This window comes from Maylandia zebra, linkage group LG6, assembly GCF_041146795.1.
Source record: "Maylandia zebra isolate NMK-2024a linkage group LG6, Mzebra_GT3a, whole genome shotgun sequence".
Lineage (NCBI taxonomy): Eukaryota > Metazoa > Chordata > Actinopteri > Cichliformes > Cichlidae > Maylandia > Maylandia zebra.
The window spans coordinates 38,840,085-38,858,073 of record NC_135172.1 but is presented as its reverse complement, the minus strand read 5'-3'; positions in this window follow the sequence as shown (position 1 = coordinate 38,858,073).

Sequence of the window (17,989 nt, the reverse complement as noted above, 5' to 3'; positions counted from 1 at the left end):
TTGCCATACCTCTTGCCAACCAGGATGGAGAAGCCAAACCCCCAGGTAACTTAAACAAAGTTACCTGGGGGTTTTAATACAACATAAAACAGAAAGTTGACCTTGCAGTGTTGACATGTGTGCACTCCATATAAACACTGTAAGTTGTGAAGAAACAATATATTGGACAATGAGTAAACTATATTTAAAGTAGTGACTGCAAAGTAGACTCATTGAAGCAAACTAGTGGTGAGGTGTGGATCTTACCATATGTGGGTTGCCATCAAAGACAGTAACACTGTAATTTGAATGGTAACAATCTTTTAGTGCCACCAATTATTTTTAAGCAAAACTGTAAACCAATCAGCACAACAATAATCGTGAGTAAAGAGTGTCAGGATAAGGTGTCTGCTTCTGAGTGCACATCAAACACGTATTAGTATTTTTTTCACCAAAAGTATGCTAAGTTGTTAAAAAGCCATATTTAAAATGTATTCATTTGCTCAGACTGCCCACACTCACTTTTTCCTTTAATGAGCCAAGTGTCATTGGGATCAGTGATGATGATAGCAGAAGCTAGAGAGCAAAATGAGGAGGAGTCTATCAAAAGCACTGTAGCTGTGCTCTAACTTTAGTCACTTTATCCTTGGCTGAATGGAGTCAAATGTTATTGCCCATGACAGGAGTGGGTTTGAGATAGAAATCGCTTAAAAGGCAAGACTCTGTTGAGGCGGGTGCTGGGTGAAAAAGATCTAATATGTCTCGCTGCTCTTTGCCTGTCACTCTGAATTCAACCCCTTTTTGTTTTTCCACACTCATTCTCTTCACCTATTCTTTTTCAGCTCATCTTCGAAGCTCACCTCCCACTCACATTTCTTCAAAAAGTAGGAACCGCTCACGCACCATCACCCTCGCCAACATCTTCTTCATCAGCACCGTCACTGTCCTCATTGTCATCCTCTTTTTGGTTACACTCACAGCAGTTTTGACTTTAATTGGCAACTTGAAGTAGTATCAGAAGTTGCCTGCTTTTCCCCAGTGAGGCGACCTCCTCGTCTTCATTCTCTCCTCCTTGTAGTGTTCCACGTTGTGTCACTGTGGCTTATTGTGAGTAATTTGCCATTGAAGATTCCTCAGCAAATGAGCAGTGCAGAACAAGTCGTTCCCCTAGAAAGCAGTGTTCTTCCTCAGAGTTTCGAAGAGGAAGGTGTCAGAGTGTGTGATGATTTGGATTAGAAGCCTAGGTTGGGAACTATGAGGACATGATGAAACATCATATGCTTTCTGTTTCCATCTTGCTGATAAAGCACAAGAACTGGTTAAGAAAAGTGCCTGTGTAGCACTTCTTGTATAGATCACAATCTTTCCCGAGCCCTAGTTACAGAGTGCAACAAGCACAGCGCCATTGATATTTAAATGTTTGACTAACTTCAGCTCAGGCTGAATAAAAGCGCTTGGCGAAGTTGTATACTGCATGTGCACTTGGATGAAAAAACATAATTCAAACACTTCCTCCACTTAGACAAGAATAAAACCACTTAAAATAAAAAAGAAAGGCTTGATAAATAATAAATAAATAAATTTAATGGCATTTACTGGCACATTTAACCAGAGTAGCTATAATGATATAAAATCAAAGAATTGCAAATTCAATTGCAGAACGTTTGACAAGCTTTTAGTTTTGGTCTTTATAAATGTCAAACTACAGACTCCATCTTTTAGTAACTGGCGATTAAATTGCTCCAGCAGACTTGAATATTACTTATTTCGTTCCTAGTTTCAGAACACACACACAGAGCCCACATAGAGCTTTCTTTAATGAAGACCAAAATTTTGCCTTAGAAATTCCCTGGATCACTGTCAAAAGAATCATCCACTTTCAGATTCTTCCATCTCTCTAACAAACATTCGTAAGTGGTAACACTTTAAAACAACTACACACTATTAAGCATTAGTAATATACTAGTATATTTAATTCATCATTCAAAGCTTTACTCCTCGTGAAATTAAATGATGTGGCATTGTTTAATATATTTTGTCTTGCTCTTCTATATCATGTTTATTGATGGCATTTCATACTTTATACATGATGGATTAACCATTTCTAAATAAATTATTACATTAAACAAGCTATTTAGGAGCTGTCAGACATTTATAGTGGCATTCGGTAAATCTAAGTAATGATTTAAAATGATTAACAAATATTTATTTGGATTCACATTTATATATATATATATATATACAAATTATAAAATGAGCTAATTTGTAACTTTATTAGTTCATACGTACTTAAGTATTTTTTGTGACTTCATCTGAAGTGAAGACCATCTATAACATACTAAACAATTATAAAATACACTGAAAGGCCAGCAGTACGTCAACACTCCAACAAGTCTCAGCTATTGTCAGGATAGGAAAAGGAAACTAACAGAGCACAAAATTAAATATACAAATATTCATTACAAGATGCAAACATAACCCTTGTGATGGTTGCAAAATATAAAAATGTAAGTAGGACTAGAGTCTGACTTATATAATGTGCTATCTGCTTGCTTTCTTCCATCCAAATATATTATACAGCTACAAGCACACATCCCACTATGGCAAAGGGCCTGGCTTTAGGACTGAGCATATGGCCAGTGGCTATTGGGGGAGAAAGAGGAATGAGGGGTGAGAGAAAAAGTGATAGCACCAAAGCTGGCAGAGGAAATGCTTCACTGTCATTTTATGTGCCAGCTTGAGCAGCAGGAACACACATGTGATGTATATGCACAGAGACGGTGTACAAAATCCACTCCTTACCGCTATACTTGTTTGCAAAAATTCTACTGTGCCACACATTTTATGGGCTCTACCTACAGTTGCACTTTTACCCTTGAACACTCAATGAACTTTATTCATTCCATCATGCTACATGAGGCATGAGATGTGTGTGTACACATGTGCGTATCTGCATTCGACAGGCAACAGAGCTAGCTTGGTTTAGTGGCAGGCTCATGGGTCTTGTCAAAATGCGTGTGAGAAAATACAGAGTGACAGATGTAGCCTTTCTGCTCTTTCACTCTAACATGGTTATTCTCCCACCTCCCGCTTCACTGATCTTTCCCATACACATTCACATATGCACTCAAGCTCAGTCACTTTAGTCACTGCGTGACCACACACACGCGCACACAGAGCCTTACAATTCCAATGCTTCTTCACTAGCTGCAACTCTTACCACCCAGCTTGTTTTAATGTGACACTGGAATGTGGGAATTTTCAGAAGTTGAGATTGTTGACATTTTTTTTCTCCTAAACAAAACAAGCACTGTAATAGAAAGGGGCCACTTGAGTGACTTCCATATTAAAAACTGCCACTTTAAATGTTTCCAGCCGGATATTGCTCGAGACAACAAATCTCTCCAACCTAATCATTTCCAAGATAATAAATCAAAGTCGTTTTAACTTTAATGAATTTCAAACACGTTCCGATTGCGCTCAGAGATGAGACTCCTTTGAGTCCATTGAAGCGTGTCATCAAGGCCCCTATCGTATCATATATCAATGCCACTTCCCTTTGCCACATCTTCTTCCAACACATTATCACCAATACTGTCAGATACCAGTACAAATGAGAAAACAATGGGGAGATGAGAGCAAGTTGTTGAATATTCATAGGGAGGATAAGGATACAAGTGGGACATTTTGGGGCTTTATCGCCACTAACAGGATCTAAGCCGTGGTAATTCATGCTAAATCCTAACCAAATCAGCCCCAGCGCTCTTTCTGTGGCAGGAAAAAAAAAACAGAAAAAGAAAATAGACTTGAGTTGAATCTCCCGAGTGCCTTTGTGATCTGTTTCCATGTCATCTCTATCCCTGTTTCATTTATCCCAACAAGCTAGTTGAGATATCTCTTATTCTCTTCGTTTTCGCCAATGTGTCGCATGAGCTCGAGGCAAAGAAAGACAGTCCAAAGAATCAAGAAAACAAATTTGCAAAACGGAATATATTCTTGTTTCTGTTAAAGCGCCCATACACTGGAGAAAATAGGGGGGGGGGGGAAGTGAACAGCTTTGAGATTCATCCTTCATGAAAGGCACAGACGCTTCTCTCGCACATAGTTGGCATATTTGTTGTTCTGACCTCATGCTCTGTTACTTCCCATCTAGAGTAGTTGACCTTTGGAGACTCTGACTTAGCCATTTCTCAAAACTGAGCGCTCCTCTGAGACCAAACTAAAGGTATTAGTATTTGACTGCATGACCTTTCCTAAAGGCTTATGGGTAAAAGGAAGTGACCCAAGTGGCCTATGTGTCTTGAGCGGATAAGTTGTGCCTTTCTGTGGCCATGCATGTGTGCTTGTGTGTATACAGGATACATGTAGTATGTGGCATTAATTTTTTTCTAATCCCTATCAGAAAAACAGCAGAGACAGCTTTTTCTTTATTTCAGTGTGACAGGGTTTGTCAGGGGAGACATAAACTCATTACAGTGCTCGATAAATTCAGTAAAGTCTTTTTTTTGTTTGTTCAGCATAAACAATCGATTTGCAGTGAGGACATTTTTTCTACATTTCATACAGTGTGCGGGGTGGGGTAAGACTGACGTTCACCTTGTATTAAAATGGACATTACAAAATGTAAGCATTCATAAACATGTATACTTTAACACCACCACTGACTGATGACAAATAATATACACCATAAACAGATGTTCTTGTGTTTACATACGTCAGTAAGGTTTTGTGCACCACTGCTTGTCCACTATCTCTAAGTTCTCTTGAACTTAATTTTAGTTGCTGCAACAAAAGAATTCTTAAGATATAAATTCCAGAGATAAATGAAGTATATCTCATATCATATCATCTCATCTTATGAGTAAATATGAATTTTTTCACTCATCTGAACAAAAGTAAAGCCTGTGCATCTACCATAATCTTTTCTGTTTTTGCATCTTTTAGCTCAGAGTTTTGGCTTTGTTGCTCTCTACTTAAATGGTTTACAGTAAGTCATTCTCACTGCTCTTGTTTAATGCCAGACTAATCCACAGCACAGAATGAAAACCAACTATTATGTACTCAGCAACAAAAGAGTGTTAGAGAATGGCCAATTCATGTTGGGAGATTTGGCAGCTAAATTTAGAGGACATCTTCTTTAGGAACTATGCTAAAAATGGGAACATAGCTAATGGGAGACTCAGCGACCAGTCTGTAAGATTGATTGAATAAATGCTAATGTTGACTTAATTGGCTGTTATTTTTTAATGTTTGTCATAACAACTCTAAAGGTAGATCACACATCTCTCTTTTTTTAGAAGATCCAAAGCTGCCAAAAAAATAAAATCAGTTCACAGCTACAAAGAGGCCTTCATCTGAAACAAACTCGTTAATGCAAGAGAGACAGGCATTCGTTGCTACTTGTCCCTTGATTTTGTAGGTATCATCTACTGCCTGATCTGTGTTATTGCAAACTCAGCATTTTCTATGTTTGCCCAATGTCTTGATAGATAGTACTCTGTTCATACTACAATAATCATCTTCTCTTTTTAACAGAATTATTGTTGTCAATTGCAGATTATAGATTGCAGCCCAAAGGTCAGCAGTAAGGCCCCAAATGTATTCCAGTCAGAGCTTATTGGCATTTCCTCACTCCAGGCACAAAAGTAAAGGAGAATATGCTTTACAATTTGTGGTGCATGAACTTTGGAACTGACTCCCTTTGGACTGAAGATCTGTGGGAACATTTGAAAGGTAAATGTCTATACATCTTTTCCAACTCAGAATTCAGTTTGTTTCTTTTTTGTAATGTTTTAATTTTGCATTTTACTCAGAAAAAAAATTATTGTTTTATTAATAAATGCTGGGTTATCCGAAACAATATTTTTTTAGGTAAAAAATACTGGAAATAATTTGTGATTAAGAATTATTATTCTAATTTGAAGACAAATTTAGCATAGAATTAATCTAATGTGTGAGCCATGATATTTTGAGTAATTTCTGCTTCATCAGTGTCTGTTTCCAAGTCCAAGTCTGACAGGCCGTACTAGTTTTTGTGGACGCAGGTGTTATTTAAAACACAGGCATTATTTGAATATTGACTTTTACTTGGTAACTTTTAATGTGTCAGTTTGGATATCTTTGTGCCAGGTTGTTTGTAACTGCAAAATATGTACAGGAGATATACTGGGTGTTTTTTATTTGTTTAGTTGTTGTTGTTTTGTTTTTTCTTTCCCAATTTAGAAAACTTACATGTAATGTGAGAGCTGCAGAGGAAGGGCAGAAAATAGAGCAGAAAACAGAAGAGGGCACCCAAACCGGAAAAAAACAAAGAAAATAAAAGGGATAAAGGGGAAATATTTTTAGCAGTACCATTTAAGAAGGCAGTGACCAACACAGTTTAATCCAACCTCAGAACAAATAGGCTTGTGCATTGCTGTGAGTGTGGATCAGAAGATGGGGCACAGGGATAATTGGTAAATTGTGAATAATAATGTGAGGATGTCATTACTGTAGACTTTGAAAGAGAAAAACAATGAATCACAACACTCTCATCAGCTCTGTGGTAGTATGTAACAGCGATGCTGCACACTAAGCATTGGTGGTAACATGGATGTACTGAAGCATAATGAATTATTAGAGACAAGGATGTGTGTAAGTCACAGAAATAACAACTGATGTAAAACAAGAACAGAACTGAACACAGAATGGGGAACAAAAGAATGAATACTCAGTTTAAATGCTGTTGAGATTGGAAAAACATGGTTCCATGCTGAGACCGATGACAGTGCATCGCACGCAGAGCAGATGTTGTTGAATCTGGGTATGATGTAGGCGTCTGGTCTTGTTGTAACATGTAGCTGAACGATGCACAACTCATCCAAGAGTGCACAAAACACCCATGTGCATATGTATTTATGTGACTTGAACACATCGGCACCTGCTGCCAATTATCTCTAACTTTCCACCATCTGAGAGAAGATCATACTTGAAGCCACTCAGCTTCTAGGTAATAACAGTCTCCATTTGGGTGATTGAGTAGTTAAATAGGATACTTTGTGTCTTTTTTCCCTTCCTGCTAGGTACTTAGAATGGCATTTGATGAATGTGTGAGAGGCTCCAGATGTACCACAATGTGCTCCTTCAGGGGGAGCTTGTTGTCCGACATCACTTCCCAACCATTCAGTTTCTCTCATTTCAGTGCATAGCTTTGGAAATTTACAATGCTTGGCACCACACAGTATATGAGAACCTCACAGCTGGGCATTTCGCATTTTATAGTTATTGGTAAATATATGTAATTGAGAATGATATGTACTTTTTAAAAATTTATTTCAGTGATATTTTTTTTCTTTTCATCCATCATGTTTTAAGAAAAATGAAGATAGGACTCTGGTTTAAATTCTTGCTATTTGGCTCACAAACTTTTTTTTTTCCCTTGTCATTTTACATACTGTGTATACTTTAATTTGCATCTTAGCGTTTGTACAGATGTGCATATCCATGTGGGGATGCATTTGTTATTGTTTTGTACAATTTTCAGTTGCTCTGATAATTAAAGTAACTCTTTGGTAATTCTTACATCATAAACTGAGACAGTCCTCCTATATAAAGAAAATCCCACGGGCCATTTGTGCACGCTGCTTATTACACAGAGGAAATTAGGTTATGTAGCTATGGAACCACAAAGTTCGATTAGAGAGGAGATCTGGGTGGCTGAATTGGTTTACAAAACAGTGGACTTTAACATGACCTGGGGCTTCTTCGACTCTTACAAACTGAAAGTCAACATCTTTGTAAGATTGTTCCTTAATTATTGTAGCTATGCCATGATAGCCAGTGTTGTTGCCAACAATCCTGTGTAAGAAATCCATCTACATGTTCTTTTTAAAAACATTTTTTGTGAAATAACACACCTCTAAATAGCTGGCACTTTCTTGGAAACATTATACTGATAATGTATTTTTACTGTATGGATCTGTATTAAAATTGGAGTGTTGCAGGACAAGATTTAACCTTGACTATAACCTTGAAGAGATGCAATTGTTTAACCCTTTAAAGCCGGTCGAGCGACACGCTCCGTTTTGTAACAATTTTTAAATCCCGGTAGCACTGCAACCACGTAAGCTAGCACAATAATTTTTTTTGCATATGAAACCAGAGATGTACTTACATCTTATGCCATCAGCTTGTCCTAGGTCACAGTTTCCTTCCACATATAGCTTTGCAAAAACTGCATAAAAAGCACTTGCAGCAACAAAAACATAATAGTTATGTTTGACTTTATGACTTTCTGTGTCGTTTCTGGGATGCTTAGGACTCATATTGCACTGCTGGAAATAATTTATTTTGATGCATATGCTGTTTTTCTTTTGCAAATTTGCATTATGATATTTATTTTCGTTTTTCCTGCAGTATATAAAAATTGGTGTATTTGAAAAATAAAACTATGAAGACACTGAAAATAAATTTCCTGTGGTGGGAAACTATTTTGTGCAAATTTTATGTATTTATAGTTTTGAGGGATAAGCCTCTTAAATTTCTCTAACTAGAAATATATGTTAAAAAAACAAAAATGATTTTAAATTTTTTTGTTGTTTATTGCACTTTTTTCACAATTTATGTAATTACTATGCACTTAATGCAGACATATTATTAAATTTTGCTATAATGGTTGTATTGATGTATATCAACTTGAAATGCTCCCAAAAATGGCACTACAGCATGTAAAAATATAATATAAGCTCTGGGGGCCTTTTTTCTATGGTAGGTCTTAAAGGGTTAATATAAAACTCTATATACTCTCTATATAAAAACATAAGGAGCTCTCTCATGCTCTCTTTATACTAAGCCTACAGATCAGAAATCATATGCTGAAAGCTTTCATTCAGTCTCTCTCAAGAAAAGAAGTGAATTCATCAGACTAAAAAGAATTTGTAATAACCCTGGACATTATAAAAGTAAATAAGACGTCTTGCACAAATAATTTAAAAAAAATTATCAAGGAGAATGCCTTTTATATGTATAAAATACATTGATATTAAATGCAGAAATGTATACCTGCAAAGTACACAATGTACAGACATCTATTTACTACATTCACCCCAAAATTCAGAACATTAAGGTAATAATTTAAAAATTACTGAAAAAAAGTGATACAACTCTACAGGAAACATTCGAAGAACAAAGTCCATGCTCACTGCTTCCACAGGAATTAACAGGGTAAGTAGCAGCCAGGTACTCCTAATCAAATTTACTTGATTAGATGATCATCAGCAAGTGAGACAACCTCAGATTCTTCTGAGGTCATTTAACCCCAGAACTACATCTTAGACTAAGATGTAAATGAATGCCAAAATTCATTACTTGTGAGAGAATTATGAAGTCATTGTGATCGTCGAAAGTGATGGTTCTGCAAGCTACTGAACCACTTAGTCTTTCACAGGACTGCAGAGAATTGTTTGGGTTTTTTTCTTTTTGACTGTATTAAAATATATCTCAGTGAAGCATACTATTCAAGCAGCCTCAAACAGAAAAGCTCAGTTAAAAGAAATTTCAAGACACTTTCATGCAAAACATCCTATTTTTGTAAAGGCATATAAGTGGCTGAGTTCAGCTAAGGAGGAGGTTAAGAGGGTGAAGTCAGATCAGATTTGAGTTTTATAGTGGTTCCCAGTTTTCTTCTATATTTTATCTGTATGGTTTTAAAAATTTAATTCCATGGCGGTCTTTTTCTGTTTCATATGTTAGGCTATCCCCTCTCGAATTTTGGTAATTCCACGCATTGCCGGAAACCCAAACAAAACGTGCAATAAGAGGCTCTAATGTTAGCATCCTGTTAATGTTGGTGGTGTCAGTTACACAATGGACCCGGAGCCAGCACAACAAGGCCAGCAGTGCATGGGCAGGAATGCATTTCTTACTTGGAAATTCCGACACCACTTCACACTTAAAGAAGAAAGGGATGGGCGAAATCTGACCTTGCAATGCAAACTGTTTGCCAGCAACCAAGCTGCTCTCAGCATCAAAAGACTCCACCTCCAACCTAAAGAAACATCTGGAAGTAAGTTCTTTTTTTAAAAAACTAACTTTAGCCTGCTGCAACTACCTTGTTTTAGGTAGCTACCTGGGTTATGTGCCACTTCAGTATCTTTGATGTAATATTGCTGCGTGAGTTATTGCTATTAATGAAGGCTGCATTACAACCAGCTAGTTGCAAATAATCATGTGCAGTTCTGAAATCAGACAGAAAGAAAACATTTTACTGATACAGAAATAGTTTTCTATACGAGATCACTGCAAAAAGTGCAGCCTTACCTAATGTCCACCCTACTGTTACTCATTTTATATTAAGATTTAAAAATCTAGTTGGTATTGCTTTCAGAACTGCACATGATTATTTGCAGCTAGTAGGTTTTAATGCTATCCATCAAGTCTAACAGTCTGCGGTCTATGAACTGACCTCAGCTAACACGAGCTAATAGAGTGGCCTTCAGTAATAGTAATAACTCACACACCAACAGTACATTTATGTAGTTGTAAGAAGCATGACAATATATTAAGTAATCTAAAGTATTCAGAATACGTTGCTCACATTGAGTAACTTAACAAAATATTTTACAAACTACACAATTCTGTAATTTGTAGTGGAATACATTTTAAAATGAATCTCCCCAACACTGGTTTTACAATGACAACTTGCCTGAGCTAAACCTCAGCCATGATCTGTTACTCGACTTCATAACGAACACCATGTCCGAACATAGCGGTGTTCATAAGTGCATGTGGCACCAGGACAACCATTGTCAGATTTGCTGCCATATGTGCTGGGCACTCAGGTGAAGAAAAGGGCTGAGCTGTCAACAGATGAGCACCTGGTGGTGAGTTGGATAGGGGAGGTTGCTGGACACATCTAATACACCAAAATATATAGTGATGGTACATTCTGCTGAATGTTGACTGGCTGACAGTGCGCTGGATTAGAGAAGGGACAGCAGAGGTCACTGGAAACAGAATAAATCGCGAAAACAACAGAAACAGTGTGAAAAGCAGAGACAGTGGCTTCGGACGACATTGTTTTTTAATACTCTGCTTACGTGCAGCAACCTCTCCTGCAGCCCTTCACCCTCATCACCTCTGCTCCTCAGGTTTGAAACCAGTTTGGCTGTTGTGTGATATTTTTTTTTTATTACTAAATAACAAAATAATTAGAAAACATTTTGATATTTTTTATGTTATGTTGTGTTAGCCCTGTGACCAACTGGCAATCTGTCCAGGGTGTATTCGTCTTACCACCCTGTGGCAGCTGGGACTGGCTCCTGCTCTCCCGTGACCTGCAGAAGAAGATGGATGGATGAATGAATGGTGCAATATTTTAATTATGGAAAATTTCTGTATTCATCTCTGAAAAATTGTATTAAATTGAATCGACTGTAATTTTTATTGATGCAAGCCTGTAATTTCACAGGAAATTAACATTTATTGTTCAAGCTCATTAAATCTGTGAAGACATTAAGAACAAAACTATGAGTCATTCTATCATAAATCAGCAATGTTTTTAGAAGATTTTCTGCTGGACCATATTTGAAATGCCTTAAAATGTTATGGTACCGAGCTTGAACACATGTAATGATTGCTGTGAAATTTGAGTTTTATATATCAAATTCTTTTCCCTATATATTTTAAATTTTATTCACCTGCTTTCAGACCTTTTTTCCGTGCACACTGAAATATGTTTGAACATAAATATCTCAAAAATGATTAACGATGCATTAAAAACTCTGCGTGTTGGCCAGTTAAAATATGAAAAGAAATAAATAAGCGGTCTTACTAAGTCAGATATTGGAAAAGAAGCTAAAAAAAACCCTCTTTATTGCAAAACACAACTAATGACAATTTTTTAATTGGTATATAATTTATAGAGTATGTACTTTCTATGTATATATTATATTTACTTTACACTTGATAGTACTGTAGAAACAAGACATTTAGAATACTTTTTAAAGTACTCACAAAAATGAAGAAAATGCTATTCTCACTCAATTTTCATGCTGAATTGAGTAAATATAGCAAGAAAATGAGGACAGACCAGTCATTTATGAAGCTAAAATTTCATAACAATCATCATTGCCTCTTTTTTAGACAAGTCAATGGTAGTCAAGCAAAAAATATTCTCTTTTTTTTTCTCTTTTTTGTGTCCCGTTTGGATCTTTAGCCATCAGAATTGTTGTCTTAAGGCCGAGAAAGATGCCAAGCGGATTTATTTTACCAAGTGGATCATCATGGCCTTGCCATATTGGTCCATTTGATTGACCTTTATTATAATTATGAATTTATTTTATTTTCAGTTGCTACAAACGGGACAGACATGACTGGGGGATAGGACAGGGAGAGAGAATGAAAGAAAGAGAGGGAGAGAAAGAAAACCAAAGGGGAGAAGAGACGGTGAGAAGGGGGAGAAGAAAGAAAGAAAAACAAACAAAAAAAACAAAACACCTGGGCCACCTGTATGGAGAAAAAAAACAGAAGAGAAAGCAAACAACAAAGAGCAACATAATAAAAAAAACGGCACCATCACAATAAACTAGCTAGCAGTAGATATCAGTAGATACTAAATAATAAACGATATTGTGCAGCACGCAAGATAGACAGCGTACAATGTGCTTTGAGGCAGCAGCCAAGAAAGCTGTAGTCCGCGTCTGTGAATACCCGTGTGTACACCTGTGTGCATACCTGTGTGGATCAGCATGCTTGCATTCCAAAGGATTCTCCATGTAACGATCTGCTAGGGAGTGTGGGGAGCCACAGCCCCGTCCTCCAGGGTATGAAGCAGGTATGGAGGAGATCAAAACTCCAGACATCCAGAGGTCCCCAGAACACAAGAGACCAAGGAAGACCAACAGAGGGGCAGCCGCGCCACTGTCCCAGTAAGAGCTGAGGAGAGTCCCAGATGAGGGCTCACTCAGCAGCCGCGGAGCAGAAGCCAGGGGGAGTTGCAGTGATGCGCCCGTGAGCTCCGCCGGCAGCCAGCTGTGCCTGAGTGACCGAGCCCCAGGCCGAGAGGCCGGGGGCACCCCACCTCCGAAGTTGATAAGAGAAGATAGCACAACCAAGGTCTTGAAAACTAAAAAAATATGCATGTTTATAATTAGAGAAGTATCTGGAAACTCTTTCTGGAATCCAACACCATAGTTGAAAGAAAATAGTATTTTATTCATTTTTGTGACTTAAATTTCATATTTAAAAGTTTTCTAAATGCTTTGTTTTGCATGTTGTCAAACTCCAATATATATCATTCAGAAATTGTGACTATTTGTTTTCTGCAATGTTCAATTTTTATTTTAGTGTCTGCTCAAATACGGGATTTTCCTTAAGTACTGGACTTTTTTTTCATATTCAGCTAGCTAGCACTCTGAAATTTTTTAATGTATCTATACCAAATTACAGATCCTGATTCATTTTGATACGAGGAAGGGATGTTAAACTTAATAGTTTTTAATATATTCATGATATTCAGCTTCTTGAATTCTCTAAACACTAAAGAATGATCCCTTGTTGTTTCCTTAATTGCCTCCTTTAGCAGTGAAGACACTGGACAGTCCATAAAAGAGAAATAATTCCATCCCATGATTATTAGTGATGAATTATCTGACAGTTCAAGAAAATGAACTGTGTCACAGATAATGTATATACGGTAGTAATTATAATTGCATATATAATATCATACCATAACTTGATTTAAAAAAAACTTTTTGAATTTTCAGTAGCAGGCTATTAAACCCAGAGGTGAACTATGAAATTTTTGAAGAGATGTTGTCTTGTGTGACACTTTCTCTCATGCACCCTATTATATTGTTTTCTCTAGATCTACGCAAACAGTGGAACTTCTATAGGGATCTGGAAATTAATTTAATCTAAATATAACAGGAACTTATAGATTCCTATGCATTCTTTAACTCCAGATAATGAGCTATATTTATTCATCCACTCCACCGTTAACTTTCCATGACTTATATCCTTTGCAGTTTCACCAGCCATTAGAATTATCATAATTAATTAATTTATACATTGAGTGAGCTGGGAAGGTCAGTGACTGCTGGTCAAGCAATAAAGTTATTCTTTATTAGTGTTAATGAATCTTTAACTTCTTCAAGTATTATTAATGCTCAGGAAATCTTTTTTATTTTTGTAGAAATATGTAAGTCCTAAATTCTTCAATATGCAGCAGATTTGCCACCTGCGAATCTGGTAATCAGTGATTTGAATAGTCTATTCTGCTGTGCTTTGATGAGAAAACATAGTGAAACGCTGATAGCTGCTGTGCCATTAAGCTGCAGTTGCTACACCACAGAGAGAGCGAGAAAGAGAGAGAAATGAAAAAAGATGTTGTTGTAAATAGTAAATTTGGATTTAATCCCGCTCCATCCACACACACACATTTCCATACTAGCCGCCTCGAGCAGAGGCTCTTTTCTGCATTGTTTGCTGAGTATTAAATAAATGAGTGCACCAATGTAGTAACCACTGGTAGTTGTGATGGAGAGATTAGTACACTCCAGGTGCATCACTGGCTAATTCTGTTAGAAGAAACTGCTCACACAGTTCAATCTGGTTTAACTATCATGGAAACAGAAGACAAGACATTGTACACTTACAGTGCTTAAGCAATAATTAAACCCAACTTGAAGCTGATTTTGTTTGATACAAAAAGAGAAATTATCATTAAACAAAACTGGTTTTCCTCAGAAATAGTCAAAACTGACAGAAAATACAATCACCTGTATTACAAACGATGAGTTTGTCACTACCCCAAAAGAAAATATTTTTCTTTCCGCACTGGCTGTTTGAAAGACAAACAATCAAGTACAATTCTTGCCGCACAACTTGTTCCTTTTATTAGGATGGAGAGAAAAGAGTTTCTGGAGAAAGCCCTGGTTCAAGTCCAAACAACAAAGTTTGTTGATGTTATTTCACAGCCAACTAAGAAAGCTATAATATCACTATTTTTGAACTGTTGTCTAGCAGGTTAGACGCAAGATGGGAAAAAAAGAAGCAAGATTGAGGTATGTGATCAGTATTTGTCTGGTTTTCTGTTTGTCAGCAAGATTAAAAAAGTTGAATGTCTTGAAACAGGGTGCTTAAGATGGAGCATGGACAAAGGAAAGACCTATTAAACTTCAGTTTATGTTTTAGTTTATTTTCTTATGTCACTTATGTGATACCCTTAGCCTGGGTAAAATATGTAATATAGTCAGAGCTTCTTCTTCTTTGATCCCTGGCTGGCGTTAGGCCTGGATTGACTCCTAAGCCCATACGCTGCTGTGAGTGCCAATGGTCGAATTTCCTTCACAACTCGTTTCCATGCATGACGATCGTTGGCGATTGTCCTGGCCTCGTCAAGATTTATTCTGTGATTTCTGATGTCATCTTCGACCTGTTTTAGCCATGGTCTCTTCAGTGCCATTTGTTGGATTCTCCACTGGCTAGGTCGTTATTGCCAGAGGAGTTAAAATAAAAAATGTAAATTATTCAGAGCTAATATAAGTGTGAGGTTCTGTGCATGTAGAAATTTGCGCGCACACACACACACACAAAGAAAAACAGTGATGCATCTCACTGGAAAAAACAAAAAACAGATGATTAAAGATTAAAACAAGGGCAAATTTTGACTGGTAATCCAATAGTTTCAGTAGTTACAATCCAATACCAGCTAACCTACTGTCACCAAATGACAGTTTGTTCTAACAATGTGCAGTATTGAGTGAAGTAGCCTGGTCTGCAGCAATGACATCATTGCCAGTCACTTACTTTAATGTGTTTTATTTCGTTAGTGGGCCTTTATAAGCTGATGCAAATAAATGCTGGCAATACTGTTTATTGTGACAAGCCTGACCTGCTGTGTTCTTTGTCCCCTCTGTCATAAACCTAAACATATACTATGACTCTCTTTAAGTCCTTTGTAGAAGTACCATAAAAAATGCAACATTTCCACATGATCAGGAAGGACACTTTGTATCCAAACAAATTGTTAAGAATTTATTTTAGTGGCTTATTTAAGAGTGGAAACCATATAAGCTTGTTTGAGGCCGAGTGTTGTTGTTTCTTAGATTAGTCTCTTTGGAAATTTTCTTCATTTTGTCTTCTAGTATTGCAGGGTTTTTTTGTTTTTTTTTTATAATCATGCGTTCTATGTTGTCTTGCATTAATGAAGTATTTTGTCTTGATCAACACAACTCTGGAGTGGCAAGTAACATAAAAGAACTTACATCCTCTGAAAGTGAGGCTGCTCTTGTTCAGCCTTTGGATGGTAGCTATTAAAGTTTCATGTGATTCTAATGAAACTGCAGTATGCGTGGTATTCCAGCCCAGAGCATATAAAGTTTTACTTAATATCTGAGCTGAGACTCCAGTCAGAACTTATTTCACTGCTTATATAAACAGAAGAACCAGACAACTAAAAGAAATGTACAACATATCTTTCATAGGCGATACGGACAAGACTGAGGTTCAGCTCCTGCAGGGGGAAGGAGGTCAACTGTAAAACATGTCCACTCTGTAACACTTTCAGAAAATCAAAATGAAAGACACCAAGATATGGTGAACTCTAGTCTTTATTTTGGCTAAGATTACATGTTAGCATGCAATGAGGTAAAGGAAACTATTAAAAGGTATTCACAAGCGTAAGCTCTAAAAACAGGCTAAGTGATTAAAATAGAGTACCCCACAATCCAAATAATCTACAAGACAAAGCCTAGTGTGGGAGATGGTATCACTGGATTTAATTTTGTGTAGTTTTCAGTTTACCGTTTAGTTTTTATTAGGTATATAGTTAGACCTGGTCACTCATCAGAAAAAAGTTGTTACATTTGAAATAGCAAAGTTTTCCACAATAAGGTAGAAGAGTGAAAAAAAAATACACAGACAGTGGACAGTTTTCAATGTTTTTAACACACTTTGCTATGAAAAAGTTCTTCGTCTGTTATGACTTTGATGTTCTCCACAGCAGCATTAAAGCTGTGGGGCCAATAAGAGCTGCTGTTTGGCACACTGCTCCCTGGTGAATACACAATTCACAAATATAACATGTAGACAACAGTATGCAAAGTTTCACTTAGGCTCTAAGACCAACCATGTTAGTGCCTCCATAAATGTTTAGAGATTACTTCTGTAACAAGTGCCACTCAATCTATTTGGTTAGCTGGAAATGTGCAATATTAATGGCAAATGAAGTCGAGGTGAATTTTCATTTTCTTCCAAAGTGTAAATGTAATTTAGTTACTCCAAATGCATAATTTTCTTTAAAGAGTAAAAACAACCCTTATTTCCTTCTTCTTTAAACTTGTGGTTTAATCGTATTATTATTATTATTATTTAATTATTATTATTTTCTATTATATATGCTGTTATAGTTGTTGATTCTCATGGTTAATGTGCAAGTTTTCTCTGTGAGCTAACAGCTTGTTCTTTAGACTGTTTTAAATGCTCAGTTTCAGACAGTTTTTCTCCTCTTGGCTCTGTCTAGCTGTGTCAGTGTGATTGGTCATCCATAACAAGATCATGCCGGGCACAGAGCTCAGGCTCTGAGGAGCAGAAACCCAGCTACCTGCTGTTAAAACTTACTGTTTATGAGAGTCAGCCAATCAGAAGAAAACTGGCCTGACGGTAGAGAGGAGGGGGTTAAACGGTAAATAAAGAACATTCTGAACAGTCACTCGCACAAGGCTCCTCTAGTGGAGTGCTAGAATAAAAATAAGGAGTTGGAACTGAGCGTAATAGTACACCATGTAAGTCTTTAAAAAAGCTTTTTGCAGTATTATAATCCTTCTGTATACAATGGTCATTTAATTTTTAAAAAGAATCTAATACAGCAGAATCAGAGATAGGAATTCATTTTAAATTCCATGTATTCTGTATCGCTAGGTTAACTACATCATCCATGATGCTACAAGTCATTTGAGGATTTGTGTGTGTGTGCGCTATGCTCACACTGGTGAATGTCAACATCAGCCATTAGCTTCAAACAGAGATAAGG